We start from the raw sequence: 27,896 nt of genomic DNA, 5'->3' as shown, positions 1-27,896 counted from the left end.
TTTTAAAGCTTTTCACCTTATAATGGAAGTTTCCCCAAATTCTCAGTCTTTCCCCACCTTGTGTGCACAACTTCTTTAAAGTTCTTTAGTATATTTGTAATAGTTCTCTTAAAATTCTTGTCTCTAGTTCTAACATCTGGGTCATCTGGGGGTCTGCTTCTAGTGATCATTTTTTTCTATTGATTTAAAGTCACATTTTCAAGCTTCCCTTTATATCTATAACTTTCAATTGTATATCATTATGTGACAAAAGAGCATTAGAGATTGAAGTAGATAACATTTTTTTTCCCAGAAAAGCCTTATCTTTTAGAGTTAGAGGTTGATCTCTTTACTCAGCAGTAAATGAACAGGGTCAGACTTGCTTTGTTGCTTGACTTACTTTCAGTTTACTTCTGGTGCCAGTGGTCTTGCGAAGAGATCAAGACTTGAGAATCTAACTTAACAGACTGCTCTCTGCCTTCCAGCCCCATTTTATTTTCTATTTTAAAAATTTTACTTATTTATTTGATTGTGCTAGGTCTTAGTTACAGCATGTGGAATCTTTAGTTGCAGCATGTGGGATCTAGTTCCCTGACCAGGGATCAAACCTGGGCCCCTTGACATTAGGAGCATGGAGTCTTAGCCACTGAACCACCAGGGAAGTCCCCAGCCCCATTCATCTTCCCCAAGGTACTATTTCCTCAGCATTCTTGTTGAGGCAGGCAGGGACAGCTAGCTCCATCTCTGGAGATTCTCTAATTCTGCCCCACCAGACCAGCCGATGTGTGTAATCTTGGTATCACTCCCCTTTTGGCTACCCCTGTATCTCCACCACAAGTCTGATGGTAAGTGTTTCTTCTGTTCTTTTTCTTTTTTCATACTATAGTGTTTACAAGTTTATAAAGTCTGATGTTTGCATTTCATGTTTTGTTCTGATTGAGAGTCAGCTTGTGTAAGAATACTTGCCTAGTGAGGATATTTAGAAAATGCTCACACCACCAAATGTGTTATTGAATGTGTAATTATTTTAACACAGAAGCTTACCTGGCTACTTTCTCAATCATAATATATTTAAGTGAAATTAAAGTGATGTCTAAACATTATTTGGGGGTGGGTGTGTCTATGAGGGTGTTTCTGCATGAGGTTAACATTTGAATCATTGGACTCAGTGAAGCATATTGCCTTTACCAATGCAAGTGACCAGCACAAGTGAACATCAGCCAATCCACTGAGGACTGAACAGAGCACAGGACAGAAGAAGATTGGAATTGCCATCCCTCTGCCTGCCTGCTTAAGCTGAGATGTGGATCTTTTCCTCCCTTTGTCTGGGAATTACATCTTTATTCTGGTTCTCAGGTCTTTGGACTTCGACTGACCTATATCATCAACTTTCCTGTCTCTGTCTTGTAGATAGTTGATTGTGGGACTTGTCAGATTCCATAATCACATGAACCATTGCCACATTAACAAATCTATATACATACTTATCTCTATCTATCTATGTCTGTCACTTATTGAATCTGTTTCTCTGAATAACCCTGGCTAATATTAATACATGGGGTATTCAATTACTGGTAGTGAGAAGTCTTTAGAGTTACTATAGTGGAAATGACAGAGTAAGATGCTTGAAAAGATCAACAGAGAAGCAGTGTTCAATTCAAATGAGAAAGAATGGTCTGGATGTAGCAGCAGGGAAGAAAGAGGATCCTTAACCCATCTGTACATCTAGTGGATCAGAGCTAGAGGTTGAGTCACAATGGCCACCACTTGAAAAGAGCTGGAAAAGATGCAGCATCCTCAGGGAAAGACAGGTTTGGGCTTCTGAACAAGCGTGGACTACAGTCAGTTCTTCTGTAACACTTGTTCTAAAATTGAAATTTGTTTTAACACAATTGACCTATTAGGGAACACTTTGAGCATAAGGTGAATTTTGCTTGTGCTTAGATGCAATTTCATCTGTGAGCAATACTAAGTGAGACACAGAGGAGCTTGTCAGGCTGACTGAAGTGCCTTAGGCAGACATGAAATGCAGATGCACACTCTCCAGCCTCCATCAGTGTCCTCAGTTTCCTGCAAGTGTTGGGAGCGCATCAGGTGTTACAGAGTCTCTCGGATTTCAGCTGGCTTTTCTCTCGATGCTTTGTGACCACCCACAAGGTGTAAGCCCGCTGACATCCACTTCCGTAGTCACCTAGAGGTCTTGCTTGAGAAAAAATGCCACATTCATTGTCACATTTATGTCTTTTTTTACCATCTCACAGGTGTCAAGTTGCGCCACTGCTTTTGATTCCTATGTTTTTCTGATATGTCACAGACAAATTTCTTGACTATTCTGCCCCCATACTGTTTTTTCCCATAAGCTCTGTGGTTTTTATAAGACAATTTTAAATAGCATCGTGATTTTTGTTGCCTTAATGCAGACCTGACTGTGTTTAGAGATAGGCTGTATTGCGTGGATTTTGCTGATGAATGGCCCATACGCTCCAGAGAGCATCGTGGAAGAGGTTTTGGGAGATAAGAAGGCACAGGAGGAAAGGACAGAGAAGGGATTATGAGAACGCAGGGTATACAGTGTGACCTGGGAACCTGGAGCTGCTTGGGGATTAGACAAGAGACAAAGGGTAAAATGGGATTAATGCTGTTATCTTGAGGCCAACGGTGACAGCTAGGCTGGGAGTGTGGAGGTTGGGAATGGAGGGAGGGGGGCGGGGGTGAAGTTCTGGATCCCTTGTTCCTTCTGCCAAAGGAAGCAAAGAAATGAGGAGGTGAGAGGATCAGGGCAGGTGGAGTTTCTCTGGACAAAAGGGACTTCCCAAGATAATCAGCACTTGAGTTTGAACAAGTTCAAGATGAAAAAGAGGTAATACTCTTTATTACATCTGTTTGGATAGGAGGAGGGGATTTAAAAGTAGGAAAAGACATGACCAGGAAAATCAGAGTGAAGTGGAGAACTTATTCCCATGCAAGAAGGAGAATGTAACAAAAGAAGAGGTTGGAGACACACAGAAAGAAAAATGGTTTCACAGCTTTCCTGGTTTGCCTCAGTTTATTTTCAGTGTTTGAAAATACTTACTTACTATTTATTTTCAGTTTATTTTCAGGAATTGTGATGAGCCCTTGGTATCATTTCTGTTGAAACTGTCAGATACTTTATGAAATGGTTTGAGAAGGAAGGATAACTTTTTGAGTAGAAAATATTCTCATTTTATTAAAAAATTTTATATTTATTTTTCCTAAAAATTATATATATATATATATATATATTTTTTTTTTTTTTCCACTTGCTGAGCCACTTAAGGGATCTCAGTTTTTCCCAGCCAGGGATTGGACCCGTGTGGCCTTCAGCAGAAGCATGGAGCCTTAATCACTGAATAACCAGGGAATTCCCATAAAAAATAAAGTTTTTAAATAAAAAGCTCCCTTCCACCAGAAAAGAGAGTGAGGTCCTGAAAGTAAAAGAAGAAAAAAGAAAATCTCATTCTCCAGCAAGGAGAGGAACCACCTCTTATATTTTAGCATGTTTTCATTTGAATATTTTCAGTGTTTCATCTGAAACACTGTAATGTGAATGGACCCCAAATTAAAAGCATATACAATAAAAGCAGTAGAGCATATTCTGTTGTTGTTTAGTCGCTGAGTTATTTCCAACTCTTTGGGACCCCACGAACTGTAGCCCGCCAGGCTCCTCTGTCCATGGTATTTCCCAGGCAAGAATACTGGAGTGGGTTGCCATTTCTTTCTCTAGAGGCTCTTCTTGACCCAGGAATTGAACCCAGGTCTCCTGCCTTGGCAGGCTGATTCTTTACCACTGGGAACCTGGAACATATTCTAATTATTTTTAAAACCTTGTTTTCTGATTTTAAAAATCAACATCTCAACATGGAAGTTTTGAAACTAGAGAAGTATGAAAATTGAGTGCTAAGAACTCCATCACTTAGAGTTTAATGTATTGTATTTTCTGGAAGGTTATTTTATTTACAGTTTAATTTCACCATGTCATGTGTGTGACATAGTTATCTTGGGTCTATTTATAGATTCTGCATCCTTATTTTTCAAACTGTGGTCAGTGGGCCACCTGCTTCCAGAGCTCCTGTGAGCTTGTTGAAATGCTGAAACTTGGGCCCTGATTCAGGACCAGTAAGCTGGGATCTCCAGGGAGTGGGTTGAGGAGTTGGCATTTTACAACCTCTTCAGCTGTTTCTTACAGTAAAGTCTGGAAATATGATTTAGGTGGGGGACAACATAAAGGGACACTTAGGTATAAATATCTAGTTATTAGACTTTTCTAATTAAAATTGAACCACTGGAGTTTATTAAGCTATGAGGTGCCAAGTATTTGACATATGAAAACTTTATTTCCCTAGGACTCTGAGTACAAATTGAATCATGTTAAAGATCTTATCTTATGAATTGGTGCCCTTACCCCTCTCCAACATTTCCAGTCAGTTCTGGAAACCTGTGTTGTGTGTCTTCTGTGTCCTGGACATACTCGGTCAAGGTTGATGCTTTAAGGTACCCCTGGTGGTCCAGTGGCTAGGACTCCATGCTCCCAATACAGGGGGCCTGGGCTCATCCCTGGTCAGAGAACTAGACCTGCATGCCACAATAATGACCTGGAACAACCTGATAAATAAATTAATTTTAAAAATGTTAAAAAGAAAAATGTGATGCTTTAGTAGTTCCACTGATATTTCTCTTACTATTTCTCTTTCCTGGCTAGTTTCACTGGTACCTGCATGTTTTGGGATTCTGCAGAGAAACAGAGCAGATAGGATGTATACACATGTTTATAAAAAGAAATTTGTCATAAGGAATTGCTCACATGATAGGGAAACTGTCAAGTCCAAAGAACTATACGGTCAGTCAGCAACCTGGATGCCTAAAGAACTGATGGTGTGTTTCTAGTCTCAAGACTAGAAACCCAGGAAGTGCTAATGTTTCAGTTTGATCCAAAGGCCGAAAAAACCTGATGTCTTTGTTTTAGTAAGGAGGAATTCTCAATCTGCCTGCCAATGCAGAAGATGTAAGAGATGTGGTTTTGATCCTTGGGTCGGGATGATCCTCTGGAGTAGGAAATGGCACCTGACTCCAGTGTTCTTGCCTGAAAAACTCCATAGCCAGAGAAGCCTGGCAGACTGCAATCCACGGGCCACAAAGAGTTGGACACTACTGAACGACTGAACGCAGAGTTCCAAAGAATAGCAAGAAGAGATAAGAAAGCCTTCTTCAGCGATCAATGCAAAGAAACAGAGAAAAACAACAGAATGGGAAAGACTAGGGATCTCTTCAAGAAAATCAGAGATACCAAAGGAACATTTCATGCAAAGATGAGCTCGATGAAGGACAGAAATGGTATGGACCTAACAGAAGCAGAAGATATTAAGAAGAGATGGCAAGAATACACAGAAGAACTGTACAAAAAAGATCTTCATGACCCAGATAATCACGATGGTGTGATCACTGACCTGGAGCCAGACATCCTGGAATGTGAAGTCAAGTGGGCCTTAGAAAGCATCACTATGAACAAAGCTAGTGGAGGTGATAGAATTCCAGTTGAGCTATTCCAAATCCTGAAAGATGATGCTGTGAAGGTGCTGGACTTAATATGCCAGCAAATTTGGAAAACTCAGCAGTGGCCACAGGACTGGAAAAGGTCAGTTTTCATTCCAATCCCAAAGAAAGGCAATGCCAAAGAATGCTCAAACTACCGCACAATTGCACTCATCTCACACGCTAGTAAAGTAATGCTTAAAATTCTCCAAGCCAGGCTTCAGCAATATGTGAACTGTGAACTTCCTGAGGTTCAAGCTGGTTTTAGAAAAAGCAGAGGAACCAGAGATCAAATTGCCAACATCCGCTGGATCATGGAAAAAACAAGAGAGTTCCAGAAAAACATCTATTTCTGCTTTATTGACTATGCCAAAGCCTTTGACTGTGTGGATGACAATAAACTGTGGAAAATTCTGAAAGAGATGGGAATACCAGACCACCTGATCTGCCTCTTGAGAAATTTGTATGCAGGTCAGGAAGCAACAGTTAGAACTGGACATGTAACAACAGACTGGTTCCAAATAGGAAAAGGAGTTCGTCAAGGCTGTATATTGTCACCCTGTTTATTTAACTTATATGCAGAATACATCATGAGAAACGCTGGGCTGGAAGAAACACAAGCTGGAATCAAGATTACCGGGAGAAATATCAATAACCTGAGATATCCAGATGACACCACCCTTATGGCAGAAAGTGAAGAGGAACTAAAAAGCCTCTTGATGAAAGTGAAAGTGGAGAGTGAAAAAGTTGGCTTAAAGCTCAACATTCAGAAAACGAAGATCATGGCATCTGGTCCCACCACTTCATGGCAAATAGATGGAAAAACAGTGGAAACAGTGTCAGACTTTATTTTTGGGGGCTCCAAAATCACTGCAGATGGTGACTGCAGCCATGAAATTAAAAGACGCTTACTCCTTGGAAGGAAAGTTATGACCAACCTAGATAGCATATTCAAAAGCAGAGACATTACTTTGCCAACAAACGTCCGGCTAGTCAAGGCTATGGTTTTTCCTGTGGTCATGTATGGATGTGAGAGTTGGACTGTGAAGAAGGCTGAGCGCCGAAGAACTGGTGCTTTTGAACTGTGGTGTTGGAGAAGACTCTTGAGAGTCCCTTGGACTGCAAGGAGATCCAGCCAGTCCATTCTGAAGGAGATCAGCCCTGGGATTTCTTTGGAAGGAATGATGCTAAAGCTGAAACTCCAGTACTTTGGCCACCTCATGCGAAGAGTTGACTCATTGGAAAAGACTCTGATGCTGGGAGGGATTGGGGGCAGGAGGAGAAGGGGACGACAGAGGATGAGATGGCTGGATGGCATCACTGACTCGATGGACATGAGTCTGGGTGAACTCCGGGAGTTGGTGATGGATAGGGAGGCCTGGCGTGCTGCAATTCATGGGGTCGAAAATGTTGGACACGACTGAGTGACTGATCTGATCTGATCTGAGAAACTGAACACTACTCTCTTCCTTGGGAGAGGGTCAGCCTTTTTGTTTTATTCAGACCTTCAACTGATTGGAGGTGACCCACCACCCTAAGGAGAACAGTCTGCTTTACTCAGCCCATCAATTTAAATGTTCATCCATCAAAAACATCCTCACAGAGATATTCAGAGTGATATTTGACCCAATATCTAGGTACCATGTGGCCCAGTCAAGTTGACACATAATTAACCATCACACTGTACCTTACTTAGTCCAACCAGATGGTGCATGTGGTAATATATGAATAAATTAAATACTTTTTATATTACTACCTAATTATTCAGTTCAGTTCAGTTCAGTCACTCAGTTGTGTCCGAATCTTTGCTACCCCATGAATCACAGCACGCCAGGCCTCCCTGTCCATCACCAACTCCCGGAGTTCACTCAGACTCACGTCCATCGAGTCAGTGATGCCATCCAGCCATCTCATCCTCTGTCGTCCTCTTCTCCTCCTGCCCCCAATCCCTCCCAGCATCAGAGTCTTTTCCAATGAGTCAACTCTTCGCAACAGGTGGTCAAAGTACTGGAGTTTCAGCTTTAGCATCATTCCTTCCAAAGAAATCCCAGGGCTGATCTCCTTCAGAATAGACTGGTTGGATCTCCTTGCAGTCCAAGGGACTCTCAAGAGTCTTCTCCAACACCACAGTTCAAAAGCATCAATTCTTCAGCGCTCAGCCTTCTTCACAGTCGAACTCTCATATCCATACATGACCACAGGAAAAACCATAGCCTTGACTAGCCAGAACTTTGTTGGCAAAGTAATGTCTCTGCTTTTCAATATGCTATCTAGGTCATATATTATTATGTGTTTAAATGCTAATTCAAGTGTTTTTTTAACCATGCCATGATCCCAAGCAGGGATCAAACTTGCGCTCCCAGCATTGAAACCAAACCATGCAGTCTTAACTACAGAACCATCAGAGAAGTCCTTAAAATGCTTAATCAGGTTTTAAAAATAAAACACTACATTCTCACAAACTAAATATAAGTACAATAATTAATATAAAAGGAGAGGTATTGCAGTTGGGAATATATTCTGGTCCTTAAATGATTTTGCTTTTATTTTTTTCATTACTTTTTAAAATACTTTTTAAAAGTATTTTAAAAAAATACTTTATTTTTATTTTTAAAAATTAAAAAAATTTTTATTTTTAATACTTAATTTTTAAAAATATGCTTTAAAAAAGTATTTTAAAATTCTTTGCCTATTTTTTTACTATTTGTTGTGTTATTTATGAGTTTCTCAAAAATATCATATTCAGTAATTTTTATTAACAAGTATTTACTGAGATCTTTCCTATGTGTAGTCACTATATGTATTGTAGCTACTCCTGTGAACAGACATGGAATTGCAGACCACTTGTGAAATGCATATTAAGCAAATCAAGACATAAGTAACTTCTAGTAACACTTGTGGTCTGAAAGAAAATTGCAGCATGTGACATATTACAGGGCCTCTGTTCTGGAATTGAAGGTTTTGAAGTTGTGGAAATTTCCTCAAGCTGAGGCCATAAAAGATGATTTAGAGTTAGTTTCATGTTGGGTGTAAATAAAACTATTTCAGCATAGGAAACAGAACGTACAAAGCTTCTGAGGGAAGAAAGAACTCAGAGCATCTGGACTAAAGGAAGTATAAGGTGGTGAAAGCCAAGTACAGGGGTCCAAAGCCTATGCAGGCTTTGTTGAGAGTTTGAGATGTTTTCTCTTTCTCGTCTTTAAATTAATTTTTATTAGGGTGTAGTTGCTTTACAATGTTGTGTTAGTTTCTGCTGTACTTCAAAGTGAATCTGTTATATGTATACATATATCCCCTCTGTTTCAGATTTCCTTCCCATTTAGGCCGCCACTTAATTATTGAGTAGGGTTCCCCGTACTAAAGAGTAGGTTCTCATTAGTTATCTTTTATACATAGGGTATATGTGTTAATTCCAACCTCCCACTTCTTCCCACCCTCCCCTTCTGCACTTAATAACCATAACTTTGGTCTCTGATCTGTGACTTTATTTCTGCTTTGCCAATAAATTCAACTGTACCATTTTCTAGATTCCAAATACAAGCAAAATTATATGATATTTGTTTTTCTTTCTGACTTACTTCACTGAATTACAATCTGTATGTTCATCCATGTCTCTGCAATGGCATTATTTCCTTCCTTTTTATGACTGAGTAGTATTCCACTATATATATGTACTACATCTTTTTTTAAATCTGTTCCTCAGATGTACATTCAGGTTGTTTCCATGTCCTGGTTATTGTAAATAGTGCTGCTTGGGATGTTTTCTTAAAACACATGGGAAACTCTAAGGTTTTAGGCAGATGGTGTGGTTGGATGTGAATTGAGACGATCACTCTGGATGCTCCGTGGAGGTTGGAATGGTGTCGGGAGCTGCGTTAGGCATTACTGACAAAATGGAGGCACGGCCCCAGACCCTTCTCCTCATTCCACAGGCATGGCCCTGGGATGAAGGAGTTAGGCCTTGTAATTCTGACTTGTCTTTTCCTCTCCTTGGCTGAGTTGACTGAAGAGGAATATTAAGGTGCTTATTATTCTTGAGAGGAGCATGAGAAGGCACAAAGCCTTCTGCAGCTGTGCTCAGAAAATAATTCATAAAGTTAATCATTGACATTTGTTCAAGGACTTTTACAAATGAGTGTTCCAAGATGAGCACATAGGCCGTAGCTTGAGGCCATGGGAGGGATTGTTATCTGAAGCTGATTTGTGAGGAGAATGTTTATGGCAAAGGAGTTTATTGAATTTAGGGCTTAGAAATAATTAAAACAGTTAGAAGTTAAAGATTTAAGGAATGTTGTAAAGTTAGCATATTTTACTATAGCTTATAGAAGTTAGGAATTTTTAGAGACACTATAGCTAGAAGCCTTTTTAAGAGATAGTGAGCTCAGGATGAGCTTCTTGGGTTGGAAGAAGCACGAGCTGGAATCAAGATTGCCGGGAGAAATATCAATAACCTCAGATATGCAGATGACACCACCCTTAGGGCAGAAAGTGAAGAGGAACTAAAAAGCTTCTTGATGAAGGTGAAAGAGGAGAGTGAAGGCTTAAAACTCAATATTCAGAAAATGAAGATCATGGCATCTGGTCCCATCACTTCATGGGAAATAGATGGGGAAACAGTGAAACAGTGTCAGACTTTATTATTTTGGGCTCCAAAATCACTGCAGATGGTGACTGCAGCCATGAAATTAAAAGACGCTTACTCTTTGGAAGAAAAGTTATGACCAACCTAGATAGCATATTGAAAAGCAGAGACATTACTTTGCCAACAAAGGTCCGTCTATTCAAGGCTATGGATTTTCCAGTGGTCATGTATTGATGTGAGAGTTGGACTGTGAAGAAAGTTGAGTGCTGAAGAATTGATGCTTTTGAACTGTGGTGTTGGAGAAGACTCTTGAGAGTCCCTTGGACTGCAAGGAGATCCAACCAGTCCATTCTGAAGGAGATCAGCCCTGGGATTTTTTGGGAAGAACTGATGCTAAAGCTGAAATTCCAGTACTTTGGCCACCTGATGCGAAGAGTTGACTCATTGGAAAAGACTCTGATGCTGGGAGGGATTGGGGGCAGGAGGAGAAGAGGACGACAGAGGATGAGATGGCTGGATGGCATCACTGACTTGATGGACATGGGTCTGAGTGAACTCCGGGAGTTGGTGATGGACAGGGAGGCCTGGCGTGCTGCGATTCATGGGGTCGCAATGAGTTGGACACGACTGAGTGACTGAACTGAACTGAACTGAACTGAGCTCAGGATGTTAGGAGAAAACAGGATTTAGGAAGATAAGTAGTAAACTGAGCAATGTAGCATGAGTTACAATGTAATCACAAGTTAACTATAGGACACATTAGAGGAGGTAGATAATAGATGATAAGGCTGATTCCCAGAGAATCACTGAAGCAGGAACTCTGTTTGAAGAGCAACAGTGATTTGTGGAGATAATAAATCTTGGAGAGGGGGAACTGAAAATGTCAAACCTCTGGTCTAATGTTTTTGTAAAAGTATAAAAGAGAATCTTAAACTTGAAATAAACAGGCAGTCAAAGAAAACTGAGAGGCTGCCTCATCGCCGACACCGTCCATCTCTTCAGGTTGAATCCCTGGCTGCTGGAGCTGGACTCCAAATAGGGAGGGCGGGTAGTGGCAATGAGGAGGTGCTTTGGAGGCCATGGAAGAAGGGAAGGGAAGAGAATGGCTGATTCAGGGTTTTGATGGCGATGAGCAGCAGTAGATACTTTTAAGACATTTTGAAGACACAGAATTGATAGACTTGAATTTGGGTGAGGGACAGGGAAGAATAAAAAATTATTGCCAATTTTCTAGGATCACTATCGGAGTGGATGGTTTTGCCCCTTATTGGGAGAAGGCACCTTAGGGGAATAACCACCTTGAGGGGGAAGATTTTGAGCTCACTCCGCACTTAGAATGTCAGCAGAATTGCCGAGTATAGTACCATCAGATGGACAATTTGGAGTGAGGGGTGCTGTGCTGTGTTTAGTCACTCAATCATGTTCAACTTTTTGCAACCCCATGGACTGTAGCCTGCCAGGCTCCTCTGTCTATGGGGATTCTCCAGGCAAGAATACTGAAGTGGGTTGCCATGCTCTCCCTGAGGGGGTCTTCCCAACCCAGGGATCGAACCCAGGTCTCCTGCATTGCAGGTGGGATTCCTAATGGGAGTGAGGGGTGAAGTCTGGGCTACTGGTGTATAAATGCTTTGGTTTTGACCTGATCTGGGAAGACAAATTTTCTAGAATGAAAAATACTGCTTGCAGATCTCCATCTACTTTTCTGTGCAATTGAGTCTATGGTGATTCCAGTCTATGGTCTCCAAATAGATTTTGGAAGAGGAACCTATGACACTGGTGACAAGGGTGGAATAATAGTGAAGAACGACTGAGAGCATTCTGAGTTTTCCAGAAGGACACTCAGGCAGAAGGGTAGCAGCTGCTCAGTCTTCTCCATGGAGCAGATCTTCCTTTATTGAACCTGAGAAATGAGCCTAAGGCAGAAACAACAGAGTCTTTCCTTATTCTATTCAGTAAATCAGGCTCCTTTTGTTTGCAGTTCCACTGGACTTAAGTTGAAATTATCTCCAGTAATAAATTTTTCTAATGGTATTCGTTTTTATTTTCTTCTGTTGTAGTGTGGCATATTTTAAGGGGAGTTTGGAAAGCTAGGTCTGAGATTTCCAGACAGACATAGCTTTTAACCAGTAGTCAATTTTCTTATTTTCTTTTTTTAAATTTTGATTAGAAATTTTTTTATTGAAGTATAGTTGATTTACAATGTTGTGTTAATTTCTGCTATACACCAAAGTGACTCAGCTATATATATATATTCACACACACACACACACACATATATATATATATACATGCTGGGAGCCGGCATATTGCATATTGAGTGCATATTGCATATTGAGTGCAGCACTTTCCACAGCATCATCTTTCAGGATCTGGAATAGCTCAACTGGAATTCTATCACTGCCGGGAGCCAGCGTGAGGAACTTCGCCCGTGACAAAGGTCATGAGGAAGGAGGCTCGGCATACGCAAAGGCGGGATTGAGCCTCAGGAGTCCCCCTGGAAATTCTTGAGCATCTACCCCCCAAACCAGAGTCTGCCTACTTTCTGCTTTGTGCTTTCACCTACACCTCTGACTTTACAGGGGGCTGTCCCCCACTACCTCTCTCTGGAAAAAGAGTTAGCTTACAGCTCCAGTTAATAATTCCTGGGTGTGACAGTGTTTCAACCTACAAACTCCTTTGGGAATCCTCTAGCCTGCCTGAATAGGTTTTTCCAGCCACGTGTGATTGTTCAGAGCCTCCCAACTGTGAGAGGCAGGAGATGTTCTAAACTGCCTAAACACAGATTCCTTTGAGTAGTTAAAAGATTGATTAGAAATTGTATTGGTGAAGGGTTTTTCACTTATTGAGCCAATGTTTGCTGCTAAGTCTCCATACTCCATACCTACTGTGTCCTTGGCATATACACACATTTCTTTTTTCATATACTTTTCCGTTATGGTTTATCATAGGATATTGAATATAGTTCCCTGTGCTATATAGTAGGACCTTGTTGTTTAACTATGCTATTTTCTGATTAAAGGAAATAATTTTGTATTTAGTTGATCTGTATATCCATATCACTGCTATCTTGTTTAGGACATATTCTTTTTTTTAATTGAATGAAGGATTCTTTAAATTCTGTAATGCTTTACAGTTTTCATAAGTTTCACACACACGATTTCTTGTAATACCATAATAACTGTTTTCTACCCCACCCCCTGTCTCCCATCCCTACTGGTAATCACTAGTTTGTTCTCTAAATCTGTGTCTGCTTCTTTCTTGTTTTATTCACTAGTTGGTTGTACTTTTTTAGATTCCACATATAAGTGAGATCATACAGTGTTTATTTTTATCTGACTTATTTTATTTAGCATAATGCCCGCCAAGTCCATCCATGTTGGTGCAAATGACAAAATTTTATTATTTTTTATGGCCAAGTAGTGGTTGTGTATGTGTGTGTGTGTGTTTGTATCACACATCTTATTTATCCATTCATTGGTTGATGGACAGTTAGGTTTCTTTTGCACATTGGCAATTGTAAATAATGCCAGTAGGAATACTGGGGTGCATATATTTTTTTCAAATTAGGGCTTATTCTTTTAAGTCTAATCAAAAACATATGAAAATAATACTATATTTTAAATAATTTCTGCAAATTTTTAAAGACAGAAAATGAAAGTTAGAGTTAGAACTCAACAACCTCTTTAGTTTTTATTTATTTAATAATTATTTGTTTATTTATGTGGCTGCACCGATCTTAGTTGCAGCATGCAGGATCTAGTTCCCGATCAGGGATAGATCCTAGGCCCGCCTGCACTGGGAGTGCCAGTTGGGGTCTTAATTGCCAGGAAAGTCCCAACTTTGTAGTTTTTAAAATCAATGTTTAGCATGAATGAGACATTCTGTTTTATCCCATTGAATATTTTAGGATCCAGAATAAAAATAACAGTAATATAATGGACTATTATGTTTTCTTCAAATCAGAGAATTTGGTATTATATTTTATTTATTTATTTTTTTAATTTTATTTTAATAAACTTTACATAATTGTATTAGTTTTGCCAAATATCAAAATGAATCCGCCACAGGTATACATGTGTTCCCCATCCTGAACCCTCCTCCCTCCTCCCTCCCCATTCCATCCCTCTGGGTCGTCCCAGTGCACCAGCCCCAAGCATCCAGTATCGTGCATCGAACCTGGACTGGCAACTCGTTTCATACATGATATTTTACATGTTTCAATGCCATTCTCCCAAATCTTCCCACCCTCTCCCTCTCCCACAGAGTCCATAAGACTGTTCTATACATCAGTGTCTCTTTTGCTGTCTCGTACACAGGGTTATTGTTACCATCTTTCAAAATTCCATATATATGCGTTAGTATACTGTATTGGTGTTTTTCTTTCTGGCTTACTTCACTCTGTAGAGTAGGCTCCAGTTTCATCCACCTCATTAGAACTGATTCAAATGTATTCTTTTTAATGGCCGAGTAATACTCCATTGTGTATATGTACCACAGCTTTCTTATCACAGAGGTCTTGGTATTTAGGACAGAGGAGCCTGGCAGGCTGTGGTTCATAGGGTCACAAAGAGCTGGACACAACTGAACTGAAGCAACTTAGCACTCATGTAGTCAATTAAGCGAAGAAGGCAATGGCACCCCACTCCAGTACTCTTGCCTGGAAAATCCCATGGATGGAGGAGCTTGGTGGGCTACAGTCCATGGGGTCGCTAAGAGTAGGACACGACTGAGCAACTTCACTTTCACTTTCACTTTTCACTTTCATGCACTGGAGAAGGAAATGGCAACCCACTCCAGTGTTCTTGCCTTGAGAATCCCCGGGATGGGGGAGCCTGGTGGGCTGCCATCTATGGGGTCGCACAGAGTCGGACACGACTGAAGTGACTTAGCAGCAGCAGTCAGTTAAGACATAAGAACCATTCAAGGAAGATTTTGACAATCAGTCACTGTGCTTTGGGACTTCCTGGTGGCTCAGATGGTAAAGAATTTGCCTGCAATATAGGAGCCGCAAGTTTGGTCCCTGGGTCAGGAAGATTCCCTGGAGAAGGGAATGGTTAGCCACTCCAGTATTCTTGCCTGGAGAATTCCATGGACTATACAGTCCATGGGGTCGCAAAAAGTTGGACATGATTGAGCGACTAACACTTTCAAAAGAATTCTATCCTTACCTAAGGATTTATTATTATTACTTAGGCACGTTTTCTTTCCTTCATATCAAGAGTACTGAGTATAGCTTTCAACGTAATTCATAATTAGTGTCTAATTCAGTTGTTTGGAAGATAGCACAGGCTCTAGGCGCACGGGCTCAGTAGTTGTGGAGCTTGGGCTTACTTGCTCCCAGACATGTAGAATCTTCCAGACCAGGGATCAAAACCATGTACCCTGCACTGGCAGGCAGATTCTTACCACTGGACCACCAAGTAAGTCCTTAAAGAGCTTCTGGTCCTAAAGGACAGATATGCATGCTTTAACACAAGAGGGTGAACCAAGTGAGTGAGTGGATGTGCACTAAATGGGGAAGCAGCCAAGCCCTGAATCCTACATGGAAGAGCTGGATTTATGGTTTTGGCAGGGCTGGGAGTAGGAGAAGTGGCCAGATGGAAAGGGCTCTTTTAAATCACCTTTGTGACTGGATCAAGTGATTTGCTAACAAAATTCCCAGTTTGGTACTAAAAATGAGGATTTTTATGATTGAAAAATTTTATGAGTAAAATTAGAAGCCATTAAAAGCAACATTTAGATCCAAATGACTTCACTTAACGAAGGGCCAAAATGTCTTTGTGGATCACAGTTGCTAATGTGAATTGTACCCAGAGATGAATCTGGAGCCAGAACAGACCGAGGCCCTGTTATTGCCTGCATCAAGACAGTACCTCTAAGTGAACCAGCTGCTGTGCTCCAAACCTCCTAGCACTTTCAGCTGTTTTCAAGGGTAGCTGCGAGGAGGGAGAATTCAATCCTGGCAGTGATTCTTTCAGTGGTATTATGGATTCAAGGTAAAAGTGTATGGACAAATAAGCTTTGGAAACATTGAGTAAAACAAAGTTAAGCAAGGTTTTCTACTACAGAACCTCTCTAAATCTTTTTTATTGAGTTATAATGTACATACCATACACTTCACTTGCTTTACTTGTTCGATTCAGTGATATTTGGTATATTTACAGAGTTGTATAACTCTCCACAAGCATAGAATTTTTGTTTCTTTGTTTTGAACTGTGTGGCATATGGGATCTTAGTTCCCCAACCAGGGATTGAACCTGCCTCACCTTCAATGGAAACACAGAGTCTTAACCACTGGACTGCCAGGAAGTACCTTCGTCTAAGATTTTAATACACTTACAAGGATTGTAAACTTTAAGAATATTTCCAAGTTTATTTGTACACTAAACCCTTTTTCCTAGAGCATCTTCCAAGAGTTGTATTCCACATAATATGCTTTGGGAAACATTTTGTTGGACAAATTCTTAACTGGGCTTCCCTGGTGGCTCAGATGGTAAAGAATCCACCTGTAACACGAGAGACCTGGGTTTGATCCCTGGGTTGGGAAGATCCCCTGGAGGAGGGCATGGCAACCCACTCCAGTATTCCTGCCTGGAGAATCCCATGGACAGAGGAGACTGGTGGGCTACAGACCATGGGGTCACAAAGAGTCGGACACAACCTTAGGCTATAACTGAGCACCTGTAGGCTATAACTGGGATGCGTGCATCTCAGTTGCTCAGTCATATCCTATTTTTTGTGATCCCCATGGACTTGGATGTGCCAGAGATTTATTGGGTGTCCCTCCAGGAAAGAATAAAGGGGAAGGGAGGAGAGAAGAGCTTCAGACTGTGATGTGGATCTGATCCCTGGGAAAGGAGAGAAGGAGGGAAGCGAAGGTGGGAAGGAGGAGGATTATGTAGGAAGAACCTCAGATTGTAGCACAGTCCTGAGAAAGACTTGACCAGACTGATGGGTCCCAAAGCAAAAGCTGCACATTGGAAGAATTCCATCTCGAATGGGTGCCCTCACTGTGGGAACCATACGGGGGAAGCTTGGTTTTGACATAGGTACCATGCCAGGTCCCAAGTGTGGTGGCTAGATGTTCCTCTCACTAGGTTCTGTTGAAGAGGATCTGAGAGGCTCATCCCTGTGGCTACCACCTAGGTTAACTTCCCCAAAATTAAATATTGAATCACCATTATAATTGTCTCAGCCCTAGCATTTATACCTTGACATTGAACCTTGACCCAGGTCCCCACAGCCCTGTAGAAGAGGCTGACATTTCTTCATAATTGGGAAATCCTTTTGCTATTGAAAGACTCTTATCCCAAATGGGCATTGAGTGGAGGAGCTTTTAGATGATCCCAGAAGATGCAATTCTTTATGAATAGGTTGAGGGGATTCTATCATGGGCTTACATGCAGACTTGCTTACAATGAAATAACAGTACAATAGATGTGTGGTGTTGCAAGGATAGTAGCGCTGTCATAACTCCAGGGTTTATTATTATACACATGATTCCTGTTCTTGGTAAATTCCAGCAGAGAGAGGAGAAAGCAGAATTTCAGCAAGTTTGAATTCAGGCTTATTCCTTTTCTGGCCTTGGACTTGGCTGTTGAAACATGGCTATTGAAAGTTCAGTGCACTTTATGAAGCATCATGAATGTGTTATCAGAAGTGATGACCTGCACAATAGATTTCTCTGTTCTCCTCGTGGTTGCTTCTAGGAAGAGATCTATTTTGATTCAGCAAAGCAAAATGGAGCATTTGCCTATGACTATATTCCCAAACCCCCAAAATCAATTGTAACTATGCCACTGTGATGGTTAATTCTATGTATCAACTTAGATGGGCCATGGTACCTAGATATTTGGTCAAACTCCAGTCAGTTTGTTGCTGTGGAGGTATTTTTAGCTGTGAGTAACATTTAAATCCATAGACTTCAAGTAAAGCAGAGTGCTCTCCATAACATGGGTGAAAGTGAAAGTTGCTCAGTCATGTCCAACTCTTTGTGACCTCATAGACTATACAGTCCATGGAATTCTCCAGGCCAGAATACTGGAGTGAGTAGCCTTTTTCTTCTCCAGGGGATTTTCCCAACCCAGGGATCAAACCCATGTCTCTCACATTGCAGGGGGATTCTTTACCAGCTGAGCCACAAGGAAAGCCCAAGGATACTGAAGTGGGTAGCCTATCCCTTCTCTAGCGGATCATCCCAACCAAGGAATCAAACTGGGGTCTCCTGCATTGCAGGTGGATTTTTACCAACTGAGCTATCAGGGAAGCCCTAATGTGGATGGGTCTCATCTAATTAGTCGAAGGTCTCAAGAGGAGAAGACTGTGATTTCCCAGGAAGGAGGGAATTCTGCCTCCAAACTGCCTTTGGACTACAGCTAAAGCATCAACTTATCCCTGAGTTTTCAGCCTGCTGGTCTACCTACTCTATAGGATTTGAACTGACCAGTACCTACAGTCATGTAAGCCAGTCCCTTAAAATAAATCTCTGTCTCCATGTCTCTCCCAAGCCCTCCCCCTCTCCACACACACACACACACACACACACACACACACACACACACACAGTGTATTGGTTCTGTTTCTCTGGAGAACCCTGCTCATTACAGCCTCTTAACAGAGAAGAGCCATGGTACACGGCATCCTAAATGGTGACTCATTCAAGTAGTTGGTATTTTACTTTGAAAAGCACTATCTGCCCCTCCCACCCTGGTGTCATTTCTAACGATGAAAAAACCTAAATAATAACAGTAGGAGTGGGAGCGATTGCAGTCAGAGTACCCTGGTGGGGTCCTTACTGGGTGCCTGGTATTGTTCCAGGCACTTCCCATGTATTAACACTTTGAGTTCACACTTAGCCACCCTGTGAAATGAGCATGGCTCTTCACATTTTACACATGAGAAAACCGAGGCACAGAGAGGTTATTCAGCTTGTTCAAGGGCCACAGCTAGGAAGTAGCAGAGCCAGAATGTCCCCAGGACTCAAGAGCCTGTGCTCGTACCCACTGCAGACTGTCACCTTTCAGGAGCTGCTGCACGTGACATGGATCCCACTACTTTTCAGTGATACCTGTTGGGCAACTACCAGTCTCCTCCACTCAGTTTGGTCTCTTGGTCCACAGCCATCAAGGCCAGGGAGCCCCAGACCTACTGGCTTCTCCCCACTTCTCCAGGGTCCCAGGATGAAAGCAGCACCACGTACCTGTCCTATTCAGCTCCTCCTCTCCTTGGCCTTTGTGGAAAGCTGTGCTTTTGTAATGATGTGATGAAACTGCACTTTTGTCTAAACCCATAGAATGGAAAACACCAACAGTGAAGCCTAATATAAACTATAAACCTTAGGTGATGGTGATGTGTCAGTGTAGGTTCATCGACTGTAACAAACCTAGCACTCTGGTTAGGGTGTTGATGATGGGATGTGTGTGATGGGAGGGACAGGGAGTATATAGGAGTTCTCTATGCCTTTTTCTCAATTTTGCTGTGAACCTAAAATTACTCTAAAACATCAAGTCTTTAAAAAAAGAAAATGACATATTGAAGCCCTAACCTCAGAATGTGGTTAGACTTATTGCAACCTTAGACTTATTGCAACTCAGTCAAATTAAGATAAGTTCATACTCAGGTAGAATGGGCCCCTAATTCAATAAGACTGGTATCCTTGTAAGAGAGGAGAACACCTGTAAACAGAAGCATACCCAGAGGGCGGATGGCGTGAAGACACACAGAAGTTGGTCATGTTACTGGGAAGGATACATCTATCAGTCAAGTAACACAGTGGACTGCCAGCAAACCCCAGAAGCTGGGAGAGGAAGGGAAAGAGTGTCTCCTAGAGCACTCAGAGAGCTAGGCTCTGCCCAGGCCTTGACTTCAGACCTCTAGCCTCCAGACTATGAGCTTGTAAACTTTTTTTTAAGCCAAGAGAAAAGAAAAGAGAGGGAGAGAGAGAGAAAGGACTGCTATACTTTGATTTCTAAACATTAGGTTCTGAAACTTTCTGGGAGGGCCTCCAAATTTGTTCAGCTTTTTCTGGACCCTCTGAATGGACCTTAAAGATAGACAATAGGAACTACTTCTTCACAGAATGAATGAGGCCACCTCCCAAGGGATGAGATGTTCAGAGACTGCTTGGATGGGATCCAGGCTCTGGAACGTAAAACAGAAATGTATTTTATTTTGTTTTATTTTGTTTTTTGCTTTGTTCATAAGAACTTTTATTTTTTATCTTTATTTTATATTGAAGTGTTTGTTGTTGTTTAATCACTAAGTTGTGTCTAATTCTTTTGCTACCATGGACTGTAGCTTGCCAGACTCCTCTGTCTATGGGATTTCCCAGGCAAGAATACTGGAGTGGGTTGCTGTTTCCTTCTCCAGGGGAACTTCCCGACCCAGGGACTAAACTTGTGTCTCCTGCATTGGCAGGCGGATTCTTTACCACTGAGCCACCAGGTAAGCCACATATTGCAGTATAGTTGATTAATAATGTTGTGTTAGTTTCAGGTGTACAGTGCAGTGACTATTATACTAAGTGAAGTCATTCATTCAGAGAAAGACAAGTATCATATGATATCGCTCATATGAGCAATCAAAAAAATGGTACAAGTGAATTTATTTACAAACAGAAATAGACTCACAGACTTAGAGAGTGAACTTTTGGTTAGCAGGGGAGAAGATAGGGGAAAGGATAGAATGAGATCTTGGGATTGACATATACACACTGCTGCTGCTACTGCTAAGTCGCTTCAGTCGTGTCCAACTCTGTGCGACCCCATAGATGGCAGCCCACCAGGCTCCTCCGTCCCTGGGATTCTCCAGGCAAGAACACTGGAGTGGGTTGCCATTTCCTTCTCCAATGCATGAAAGTGAAAAGTGAAAGTGAAGTCTCTTAGTCATGTCTGACTCTTAGTGACCCCATGGACTGCAGCCTACCAGGCTCCTCTGTCCATGGGATTTTCCAGGCAAGAGTACTGGAGTGGGTTGCCATTGCCTTCTCACACACTACTATATATAAATAGGTGACCAGCAAGGACCTATTGTGTAGCATAGAGAACTCTGCTCAATATTCTGTAATAACCTAAATGGGAAAAGAACTTGAAAAGGGATACATGAAAAATGCATTTTAATCAGGGATCTGAATCTTCTTAATGCCTATGAACATCTCAGAATGTTTTAAAATGAATTAAATAAAGTACATAGGTACAAAAGACACTAATAATATTGTTACCAAACTATTGAATATGGTTGCAAAACTGTTAAAAATAAATTATGATGTAGTAATATAGGTGCTTTGTTATTAACATCATACTGAAACAGAGCAGGACTCTATGATCTTTGCCCCCCTATCATGTCTTCTGCCTGCCTTTTGCCTGTGTAAAACTTTGGTCAAAGAATAAGTTTAATTGGAGAAGTGAGAAATGCTGAAATAAAGGAAAACAGTCAAAGGAGACAAAACAATAATGATGCATTCATTAAGCACAGTCAAGGACCTTCAGTTCTTTCTCAAGGGCTATAGATAATATTCTAAGCCATATCCTGCGAGCTCTCTTACAGATACTAAAACCTCAGGTGGAAAGTTAACTACATGACAACCAGACTGTACCCAGGACTTGAGCTGCCACAATTCCTAGAATTGACCGCCAAGAAATGGAAAGAAGTGCACCCCAGAACTGAAGATTAATGGTGCCCAAAACATTCAAGATGATGCTAGTCAGACCAGTGATGACCAATTTGAAGATGACTGTTAGAAATGACTATACTGTTTCTGCATGTCAGCTCCCCCCTACCCCAACTCTGTCTATAAATGCTCTCACCTCTGTTTGTCAGGGGCAGGGGAGTCGGCCTTTGGACAGATGTATGCCACCCGCCCCCAAGTTGCTGGGATCTGAAATAAAGCAAACTTTCCTTTCCACCAATCTGGCCTGTTTACTGGCTTTTGAGTGAAGTTCAGCTGGAATCCCCACAGATACCTTCCAGTAACAATACCTCATGATTTAGCAGTGAGTCTCATAACAATATTTCAAAGTACTAACTAGGAATCTTTTGAACGCTCAGATAACTATTGTGATGTGAAAATAGATGATATTGCAACTGGTCATAGAGTCCTCAGTATTGCTGAATAGTACTGTTGATTGTTGCCAACGTTTATACTTGATGAACATCTTCAATTTCGGTTAGAAGACAGTGAAAATAAAAGATGCAATGTTTTTCCGTGCAAGTTTCATGAATGCCATGTTAAGAATGATTGTTTTTAAAAAGTTTCCATATATTTCTAGGCAGAGACCAAAGAAAGGCAATGCCAAAGAATGCTGAAACTACCGTACAATTGCACTCATCTCACATGCTAGTAAAGTAATGCTCAAAATTCTCCAAGCCAGGCTTCAGCAATATGTGAACCGTGAACTTCCTGATGTTCAAGCTGGTTTTAGAAAAGGCAGAGGAACCAGAGATCAAATTGCCAACATCCGCTGGATCATGGAAAAAACAAGAGAGTTCCAGAAAAACATCTATTTCTGCTTTATTGACTATGCCAAAGCCTTTGACTGTGTGGATCACAATAAACTGTGGAAAATTCTGAAAGAGATGGGAATACCAGACCACCTGACCTGCCTCCTGAGAAACCTATATGCAGGTCAGGAAGCAACAGTTAGAACTGGACATGGAACAACAGACTGGTTCCAAATAGGAAAAGGAGTACGTCAAGGCTGTATATTTTCACCCTGCTTATTTAACTTTTATGCAGAGTACATCATGAGAAACGCTGGGCTGGAAGAAGCATGAGGGAATCAAGATTGCCGGGAGAAATATCAATAACCTCAGATATGTGGATGACACCACCCTTATGGCAGAAAGTGAAGAGGAACTAAAGAGCCTCTTGATGAAAGTGAAAGAGGAGAGTGAAAAAGTTGGCTTAAAGCTTAACATTCAGAAAATGAAGATCATGGCATCCGGTCCCATCACTTCATGGGAAATAGATGGGGACACAGTGGAAACAGTGTCAGACTTTATTTTTTGGGCTCCAAAATCACTGCAGATGGTGACTGTAGCCATGAAATTAAAAAGACGCTTACTGCTTGGAAGGAAAGTTATGACCAACCTAGATAGCATATTAAAAAGCAGAGACATTACTTTGCCAACAAAAGTCCGTCTAGTCAAGGCTATGGTTTTTCCAGTGGTCATGTATGGGTGTGAGAGTTGGACTGTGAAGAAAGCTGAGTGCCAGAGAATTTATGCTTTTGAACTGTGGTGTTGGAGAAGACTCTTGAGAGTCCCTTGGATTGCAAGGAGATCCAACCAGTCCATCCTAAAGGAAATCAGTCCTGGGTATTCTTTGGTAGGACTGATGTTGAAGCTGAAACTCCAATACTTTGGCCACCTTATGCAAAGAGTTGACTCATTGGAAAAGACTCTGATGCTGGGAGGGATTGGGGGCAGGAGGAGAAGGGGACGACAGAGGATGAGATGGCTGGATGGCATCACTGACTAAATGGACATGAGTTTGGGTAAATTGGGAGTTGGTAATGGACAGGGAGGTCTGGTGTGCTGCGATTCATGGGGTTGCAAAGACTCAGACATGACTGAGTGACTGAACTGAACTGAGAGACCAAAAATTCGCTTTTGCCATGAATTTATTCTTAGAAGGGCTGGTTAAGTGGACTCTGTCTACCCAGATGGGTAGGGACCTGATTGCTGTGCAGAAAGGATCATCCAGTATGTTTTATTGCTTGTCAAAGACTCTGCTCTAGACTTGGTTATGTACTGGGAAGTAGTGAAGTGGAGAGAGAGGGTAAACCTTATACAGGACTCAGAAAACTTCCTGGAAGTGAAGAGACTTCAATCTCTTTTGTTCTGATATTTTTTAGATGAATTTTTATTGAAGTATAGTTGCTTTACAATGTTGTGTTAGTTTCTAAGGTACAGCAAAATGATCAGCCATAGGTATACATATCAGTTCAGTTCAGTTGCTCAGTCATGTCCGACTCTTTGTGACCCCATGAACCGCAGCACGCCAGGCCTCCCTGTCCATCACCAACTCCCAGAGTCCACCGAAACCATGTCCATTGAGTCGGTGATGCCATCCAACCATCTCATCCTCTGTCATCCCCTTCTTCTCCCCTCAATCTTTCCCAGCATCAGGGTCTTTTCAAATGAGTCAGCTCTTCGCATCAGATGGCCAAAGCATTGGAGTTTCAGCTTCAACATCAGTCCTACCAATGAACCCCCAGGACTGATCTCCTTTAGGATGGACTAGTTGGATCGCCTTGCAGTCCAAGGGACTCTCAAGAGTCATCTCCAACACCACAGTTCAAAAGCATCAATTCTTCTGTGCTCAGCTTTCTTTATAGTTCAATGCTCACATCCATACATGACCACTGGAAAAACAATAGCCCTGACTAGATGGACCTTTGTTGGAAAAGTAATGTCTCTGCTTTTTAATATGCTGTCTAGGTTGGTCATAAATTTCCTTCCAAGGAGTAAGCATCTTTTAATTTCATGGCTACAGTCATCATCTGCAGTGATTTTTCCACTGTTTGCCCATCTATCTGGTATACATATCAGTTCAGTTCAGTTGCTCAGTCATATCCAACTCTTTGCGACCCCATGAATTGCAGCACGCCAGGCCTCCCTGTCCATCACCAACTCCCGGAGTTCACTCAAACTCACCTCCATCGAGTCGGTGATGCCATCCAGCCATCTCATCCTCTGTCATCCCCTTCTCTTCCTGCCCCCAATCCCTCCCAGCATCAGAGTCTTTTCCAATGAGTCAACTCTTTGCATGAGGTGGCCAAAGTACTGGAGTTTCAGCTTCAACATCATTCCTTCCAAAGAACTCCCAGGACTGATCTCCTTTAGAATGGACTGGTTGGATCTCCTTGCAGTCCAAGGGACTCTCAAGAGTCTTCTCCAACACCACAGTTCAAAAGCATCAATTCTTTGGTGCTCAGCTTTCTTCACAGTCCAACTCTCACATCCATACATGACCACAGGAAAAACCATAGCCTTGACTAGACAGATCTTTGTTGGCAAAGTAATGTCTCTGCTTTTTAATATGCTATCTAGGTTGGTCATGACTTTCCTTCCAAGGAGTAAGTGTCTTTAATTTCATGGCTGCAATCACCATTTTGCAGCCCCCCAAAAATAAAGTCTGACACTGTTTCCACTGTGTCCCCATCTATTTCCCATGAAGTGGTGAGACCAGATGCCATGATCTTAGTTTTCTGAATGTTGAGCTTTAAGCCAACTTTTTCACTCTCCTCTTTCACTTTCATCAAGAGGCTTTTTAGTTCCTCTTCACTTTCTGCCATAAGGGTGGTATCATCTGCATATCTGAGGTTATTGATATTTCTCCTGGCAATCTTGATTCCAGTGTGCTTCTTCCAGCCCAGCATTTCTCATGATGTATTCTGCATATAAGTTAAATAAGCAGGGTGACAATATACAGCCTTGACGAACTCCTTTTCCTATTTGGAACCAGTCTGTTGTTCCCTTCCTTTTTGGACTTCCTTCCCATTCAGTCACCACAGAGCATTAAGTAGAGTTCTCTGTGCTATACAGTAGGTTCTCATTAGTTATCTATTTTATCTATTGTATCAATAGTGTATATTTGTCAGTTCCAATCTCCCAATTCCTCCTGCCCCCGTTCTGTTCTGATTTTAAGGATGATGCAGTTAAGAGCACAGAATTTGAGCGAGGCTTTTCCTAGTTACTAGCTATGTTACCTTACTTTTCTCTGTCTCCATTCTTTGATCAGAAAAATGGGGCAAAAATTAATATTTACTCCATAGCATCTCTATGAGGATTAAATGAACAAAGTGCTAGAACAGACCCTAACTATTAATTATTATTATTGCTTCAGTTATTAAAAGTCAGTATATTATATTGTCTGTGAGATCGGAGGGAGTGCTGACCAATGTCTCCTTCGCTTGCAGGAATACAGAAGTTTTACATAATGGAGCTCACGGCAGGGAGAAAGTGCCTGGGCTGGTGGCACAGATTTCCTATGGGCTCCCTGGGTGGGATGGGCTGGTTCCAGGGCAACTTTGGGTTGAGGCCAGAAATCTCTCTTGTCCCTGCTATCCTGGGTGGGTATGGGGCACAAGACCAAACCCGTGAATGCAAATAAAATAACTATGATCATAAGAGCCTCATGGTGAAGTACCATCAAAGGAAAGGGATATGTCTTATTTTAAGAAAACGTGTGGATATGGATCAGCTATGAAATCATTTAGACAGTGATCATGGCATGACCTTCAGAAAACTCTCTGTCTGCAACAAAAGCAATGATGATGAAACAGGGACTGATCAGATGCATAATTCTCTCTCTACCTGTTATTTGAAAGCCAGACTGGCTGTTGTAGAATAGAGAAACTTCCAGAGTTCTTCCACAGTTCCTGGCAAGTGGGTATTTGAGCGGTTAATTTGAAAATTACAGAGGTATAACCTTATTTGCCACCTTAAGCTGGCCAGGTAGTCATACTACTAAAAATATTTTTTGATGGATATTGTAATTAATTCACATTCTATCTTGGAAGTGATACACAAACTGGGGAATAAAGGAGGACTCCAATCTAAGATTTAAAATATAATTGAGATTTGTTTTACAAATAATTTTTTATTTGCCATTGTTTTGAAATACTGCAAACCATTTTCTAGTCCTTTGCAGCAGTACCAATAATCCAAAATTAATTCCACTTCTCCCCTGCAACTTCCAGAAACAGATGCAGAAATTCAAACCATAATAGATGCTTTCCAGAGTGTCAATGAGTCATATCAGAAGGGCAACAATCAGGAGAGGTAGGCTGAAAAAAATGTGTAGTCACTCATCCGATGGACTGTGGGTCTGATTACAGTGAAGCTTGTCCTCTAAAGGGCATTCTTGTTTTCAGATTTATTTTAAAGCATCTGGAAAAAAACTGTCGTCTTTTGACTAGTCTGTACATTGCCAGCCTCCTTTATAGAGCTTGTATGACTAAGCTGGTTAGCTGGTGATCAATGACTTCACCTCTGCATTTCCCCCAGCAGGCTGTGTCCTCTTGTTACAGCAACACCAAGAGGATGGCAGGTACTTCCCTGTGGTCTGGTGGTTAAGACTTCTTTGCCTTTCAATGTAGGGAGTGCTGGTTCGATCCCTGATTGAGGAGCTAAGATCCCACATGCCTTGGTGCCAAAAAACCAAAACATAAAGCAGGGGCAAAGAATTCAACAAAGACTTTAAAAAATGGTCCACACATAAAAAAAAGTTTTATAAAAAGAGGATGGCATCATGCTGTAGGGCTCTTCCCAGGTGGTGCTAGTGGTAAAGTACCCAGCTGCCAATGCAGGAGATGTAAGAGACATGGGTTTGATCCCTGGATTGGGAAGATCCCCTGAAGCAGGGTGTGGCAAATCACTCCAGTATTTTTGCCTGGAAAATCCAATGGATAGAGGAGCCTGGTGGGTGGCAAAGGGGTTCATGGGGTCGCAAAGATAATGGGACATGTAGAAGGAAGATATAGGTCTTGTTTACTTTCCACCACTTTGTGGCTATGTGATCTGAGAAAGTTACTTACCCTTACTGGGGAAAAATTGCTTTAGGTATTCAAAGTAGAACTGGATCAGATAATCTTAAGTTTCTTCCAAAAAGGATATTTTTGCACAGCTGTTTGTACCATGTTTGTACCATGTTTCTGGGTATGATTATTGTCTTTTAAATTTTTTTCTGGTTTTTGAGTGTTATGCAATGAATGCTAATTAAAACCATTAAAAAAGACTTGCACTATTAGTATTTTCATTTTCCCAGTTCATGAATTGTCAA

The 27,896-nt window shown here is 41.4% G+C and overlaps 1 long non-coding RNA gene across 1 annotated transcript in view; it reads left to right on the top strand.

Moving 5' to 3' along the window:
• The window catches only part of LOC129625490 (uncharacterized), a 49,238-nt gene extending 27,247 nt beyond the window's left edge, over nt 1–21,991 (top strand). The window contains exons 2-3 of the long non-coding RNA XR_008701469.1: nt 20,408–20,554; nt 21,656–21,991. This is a non-coding gene — a long non-coding RNA (uncharacterized LOC129625490). The remainder of the gene's footprint in view (nt 1–20,407; nt 20,555–21,655) is intronic.
• The last annotated feature ends 5,905 nt before the right edge of the window (nt 21,992–27,896 follow it).

Source organism: Bubalus kerabau, chromosome 13 (assembly GCF_029407905.1).
Source record: "Bubalus kerabau isolate K-KA32 ecotype Philippines breed swamp buffalo chromosome 13, PCC_UOA_SB_1v2, whole genome shotgun sequence".
Lineage (NCBI taxonomy): Eukaryota > Metazoa > Chordata > Mammalia > Artiodactyla > Bovidae > Bubalus > Bubalus kerabau.
Note: the sequence above shows the minus strand (reverse complement) of the source record. Positions and strands in the feature narration are given on the sequence as shown.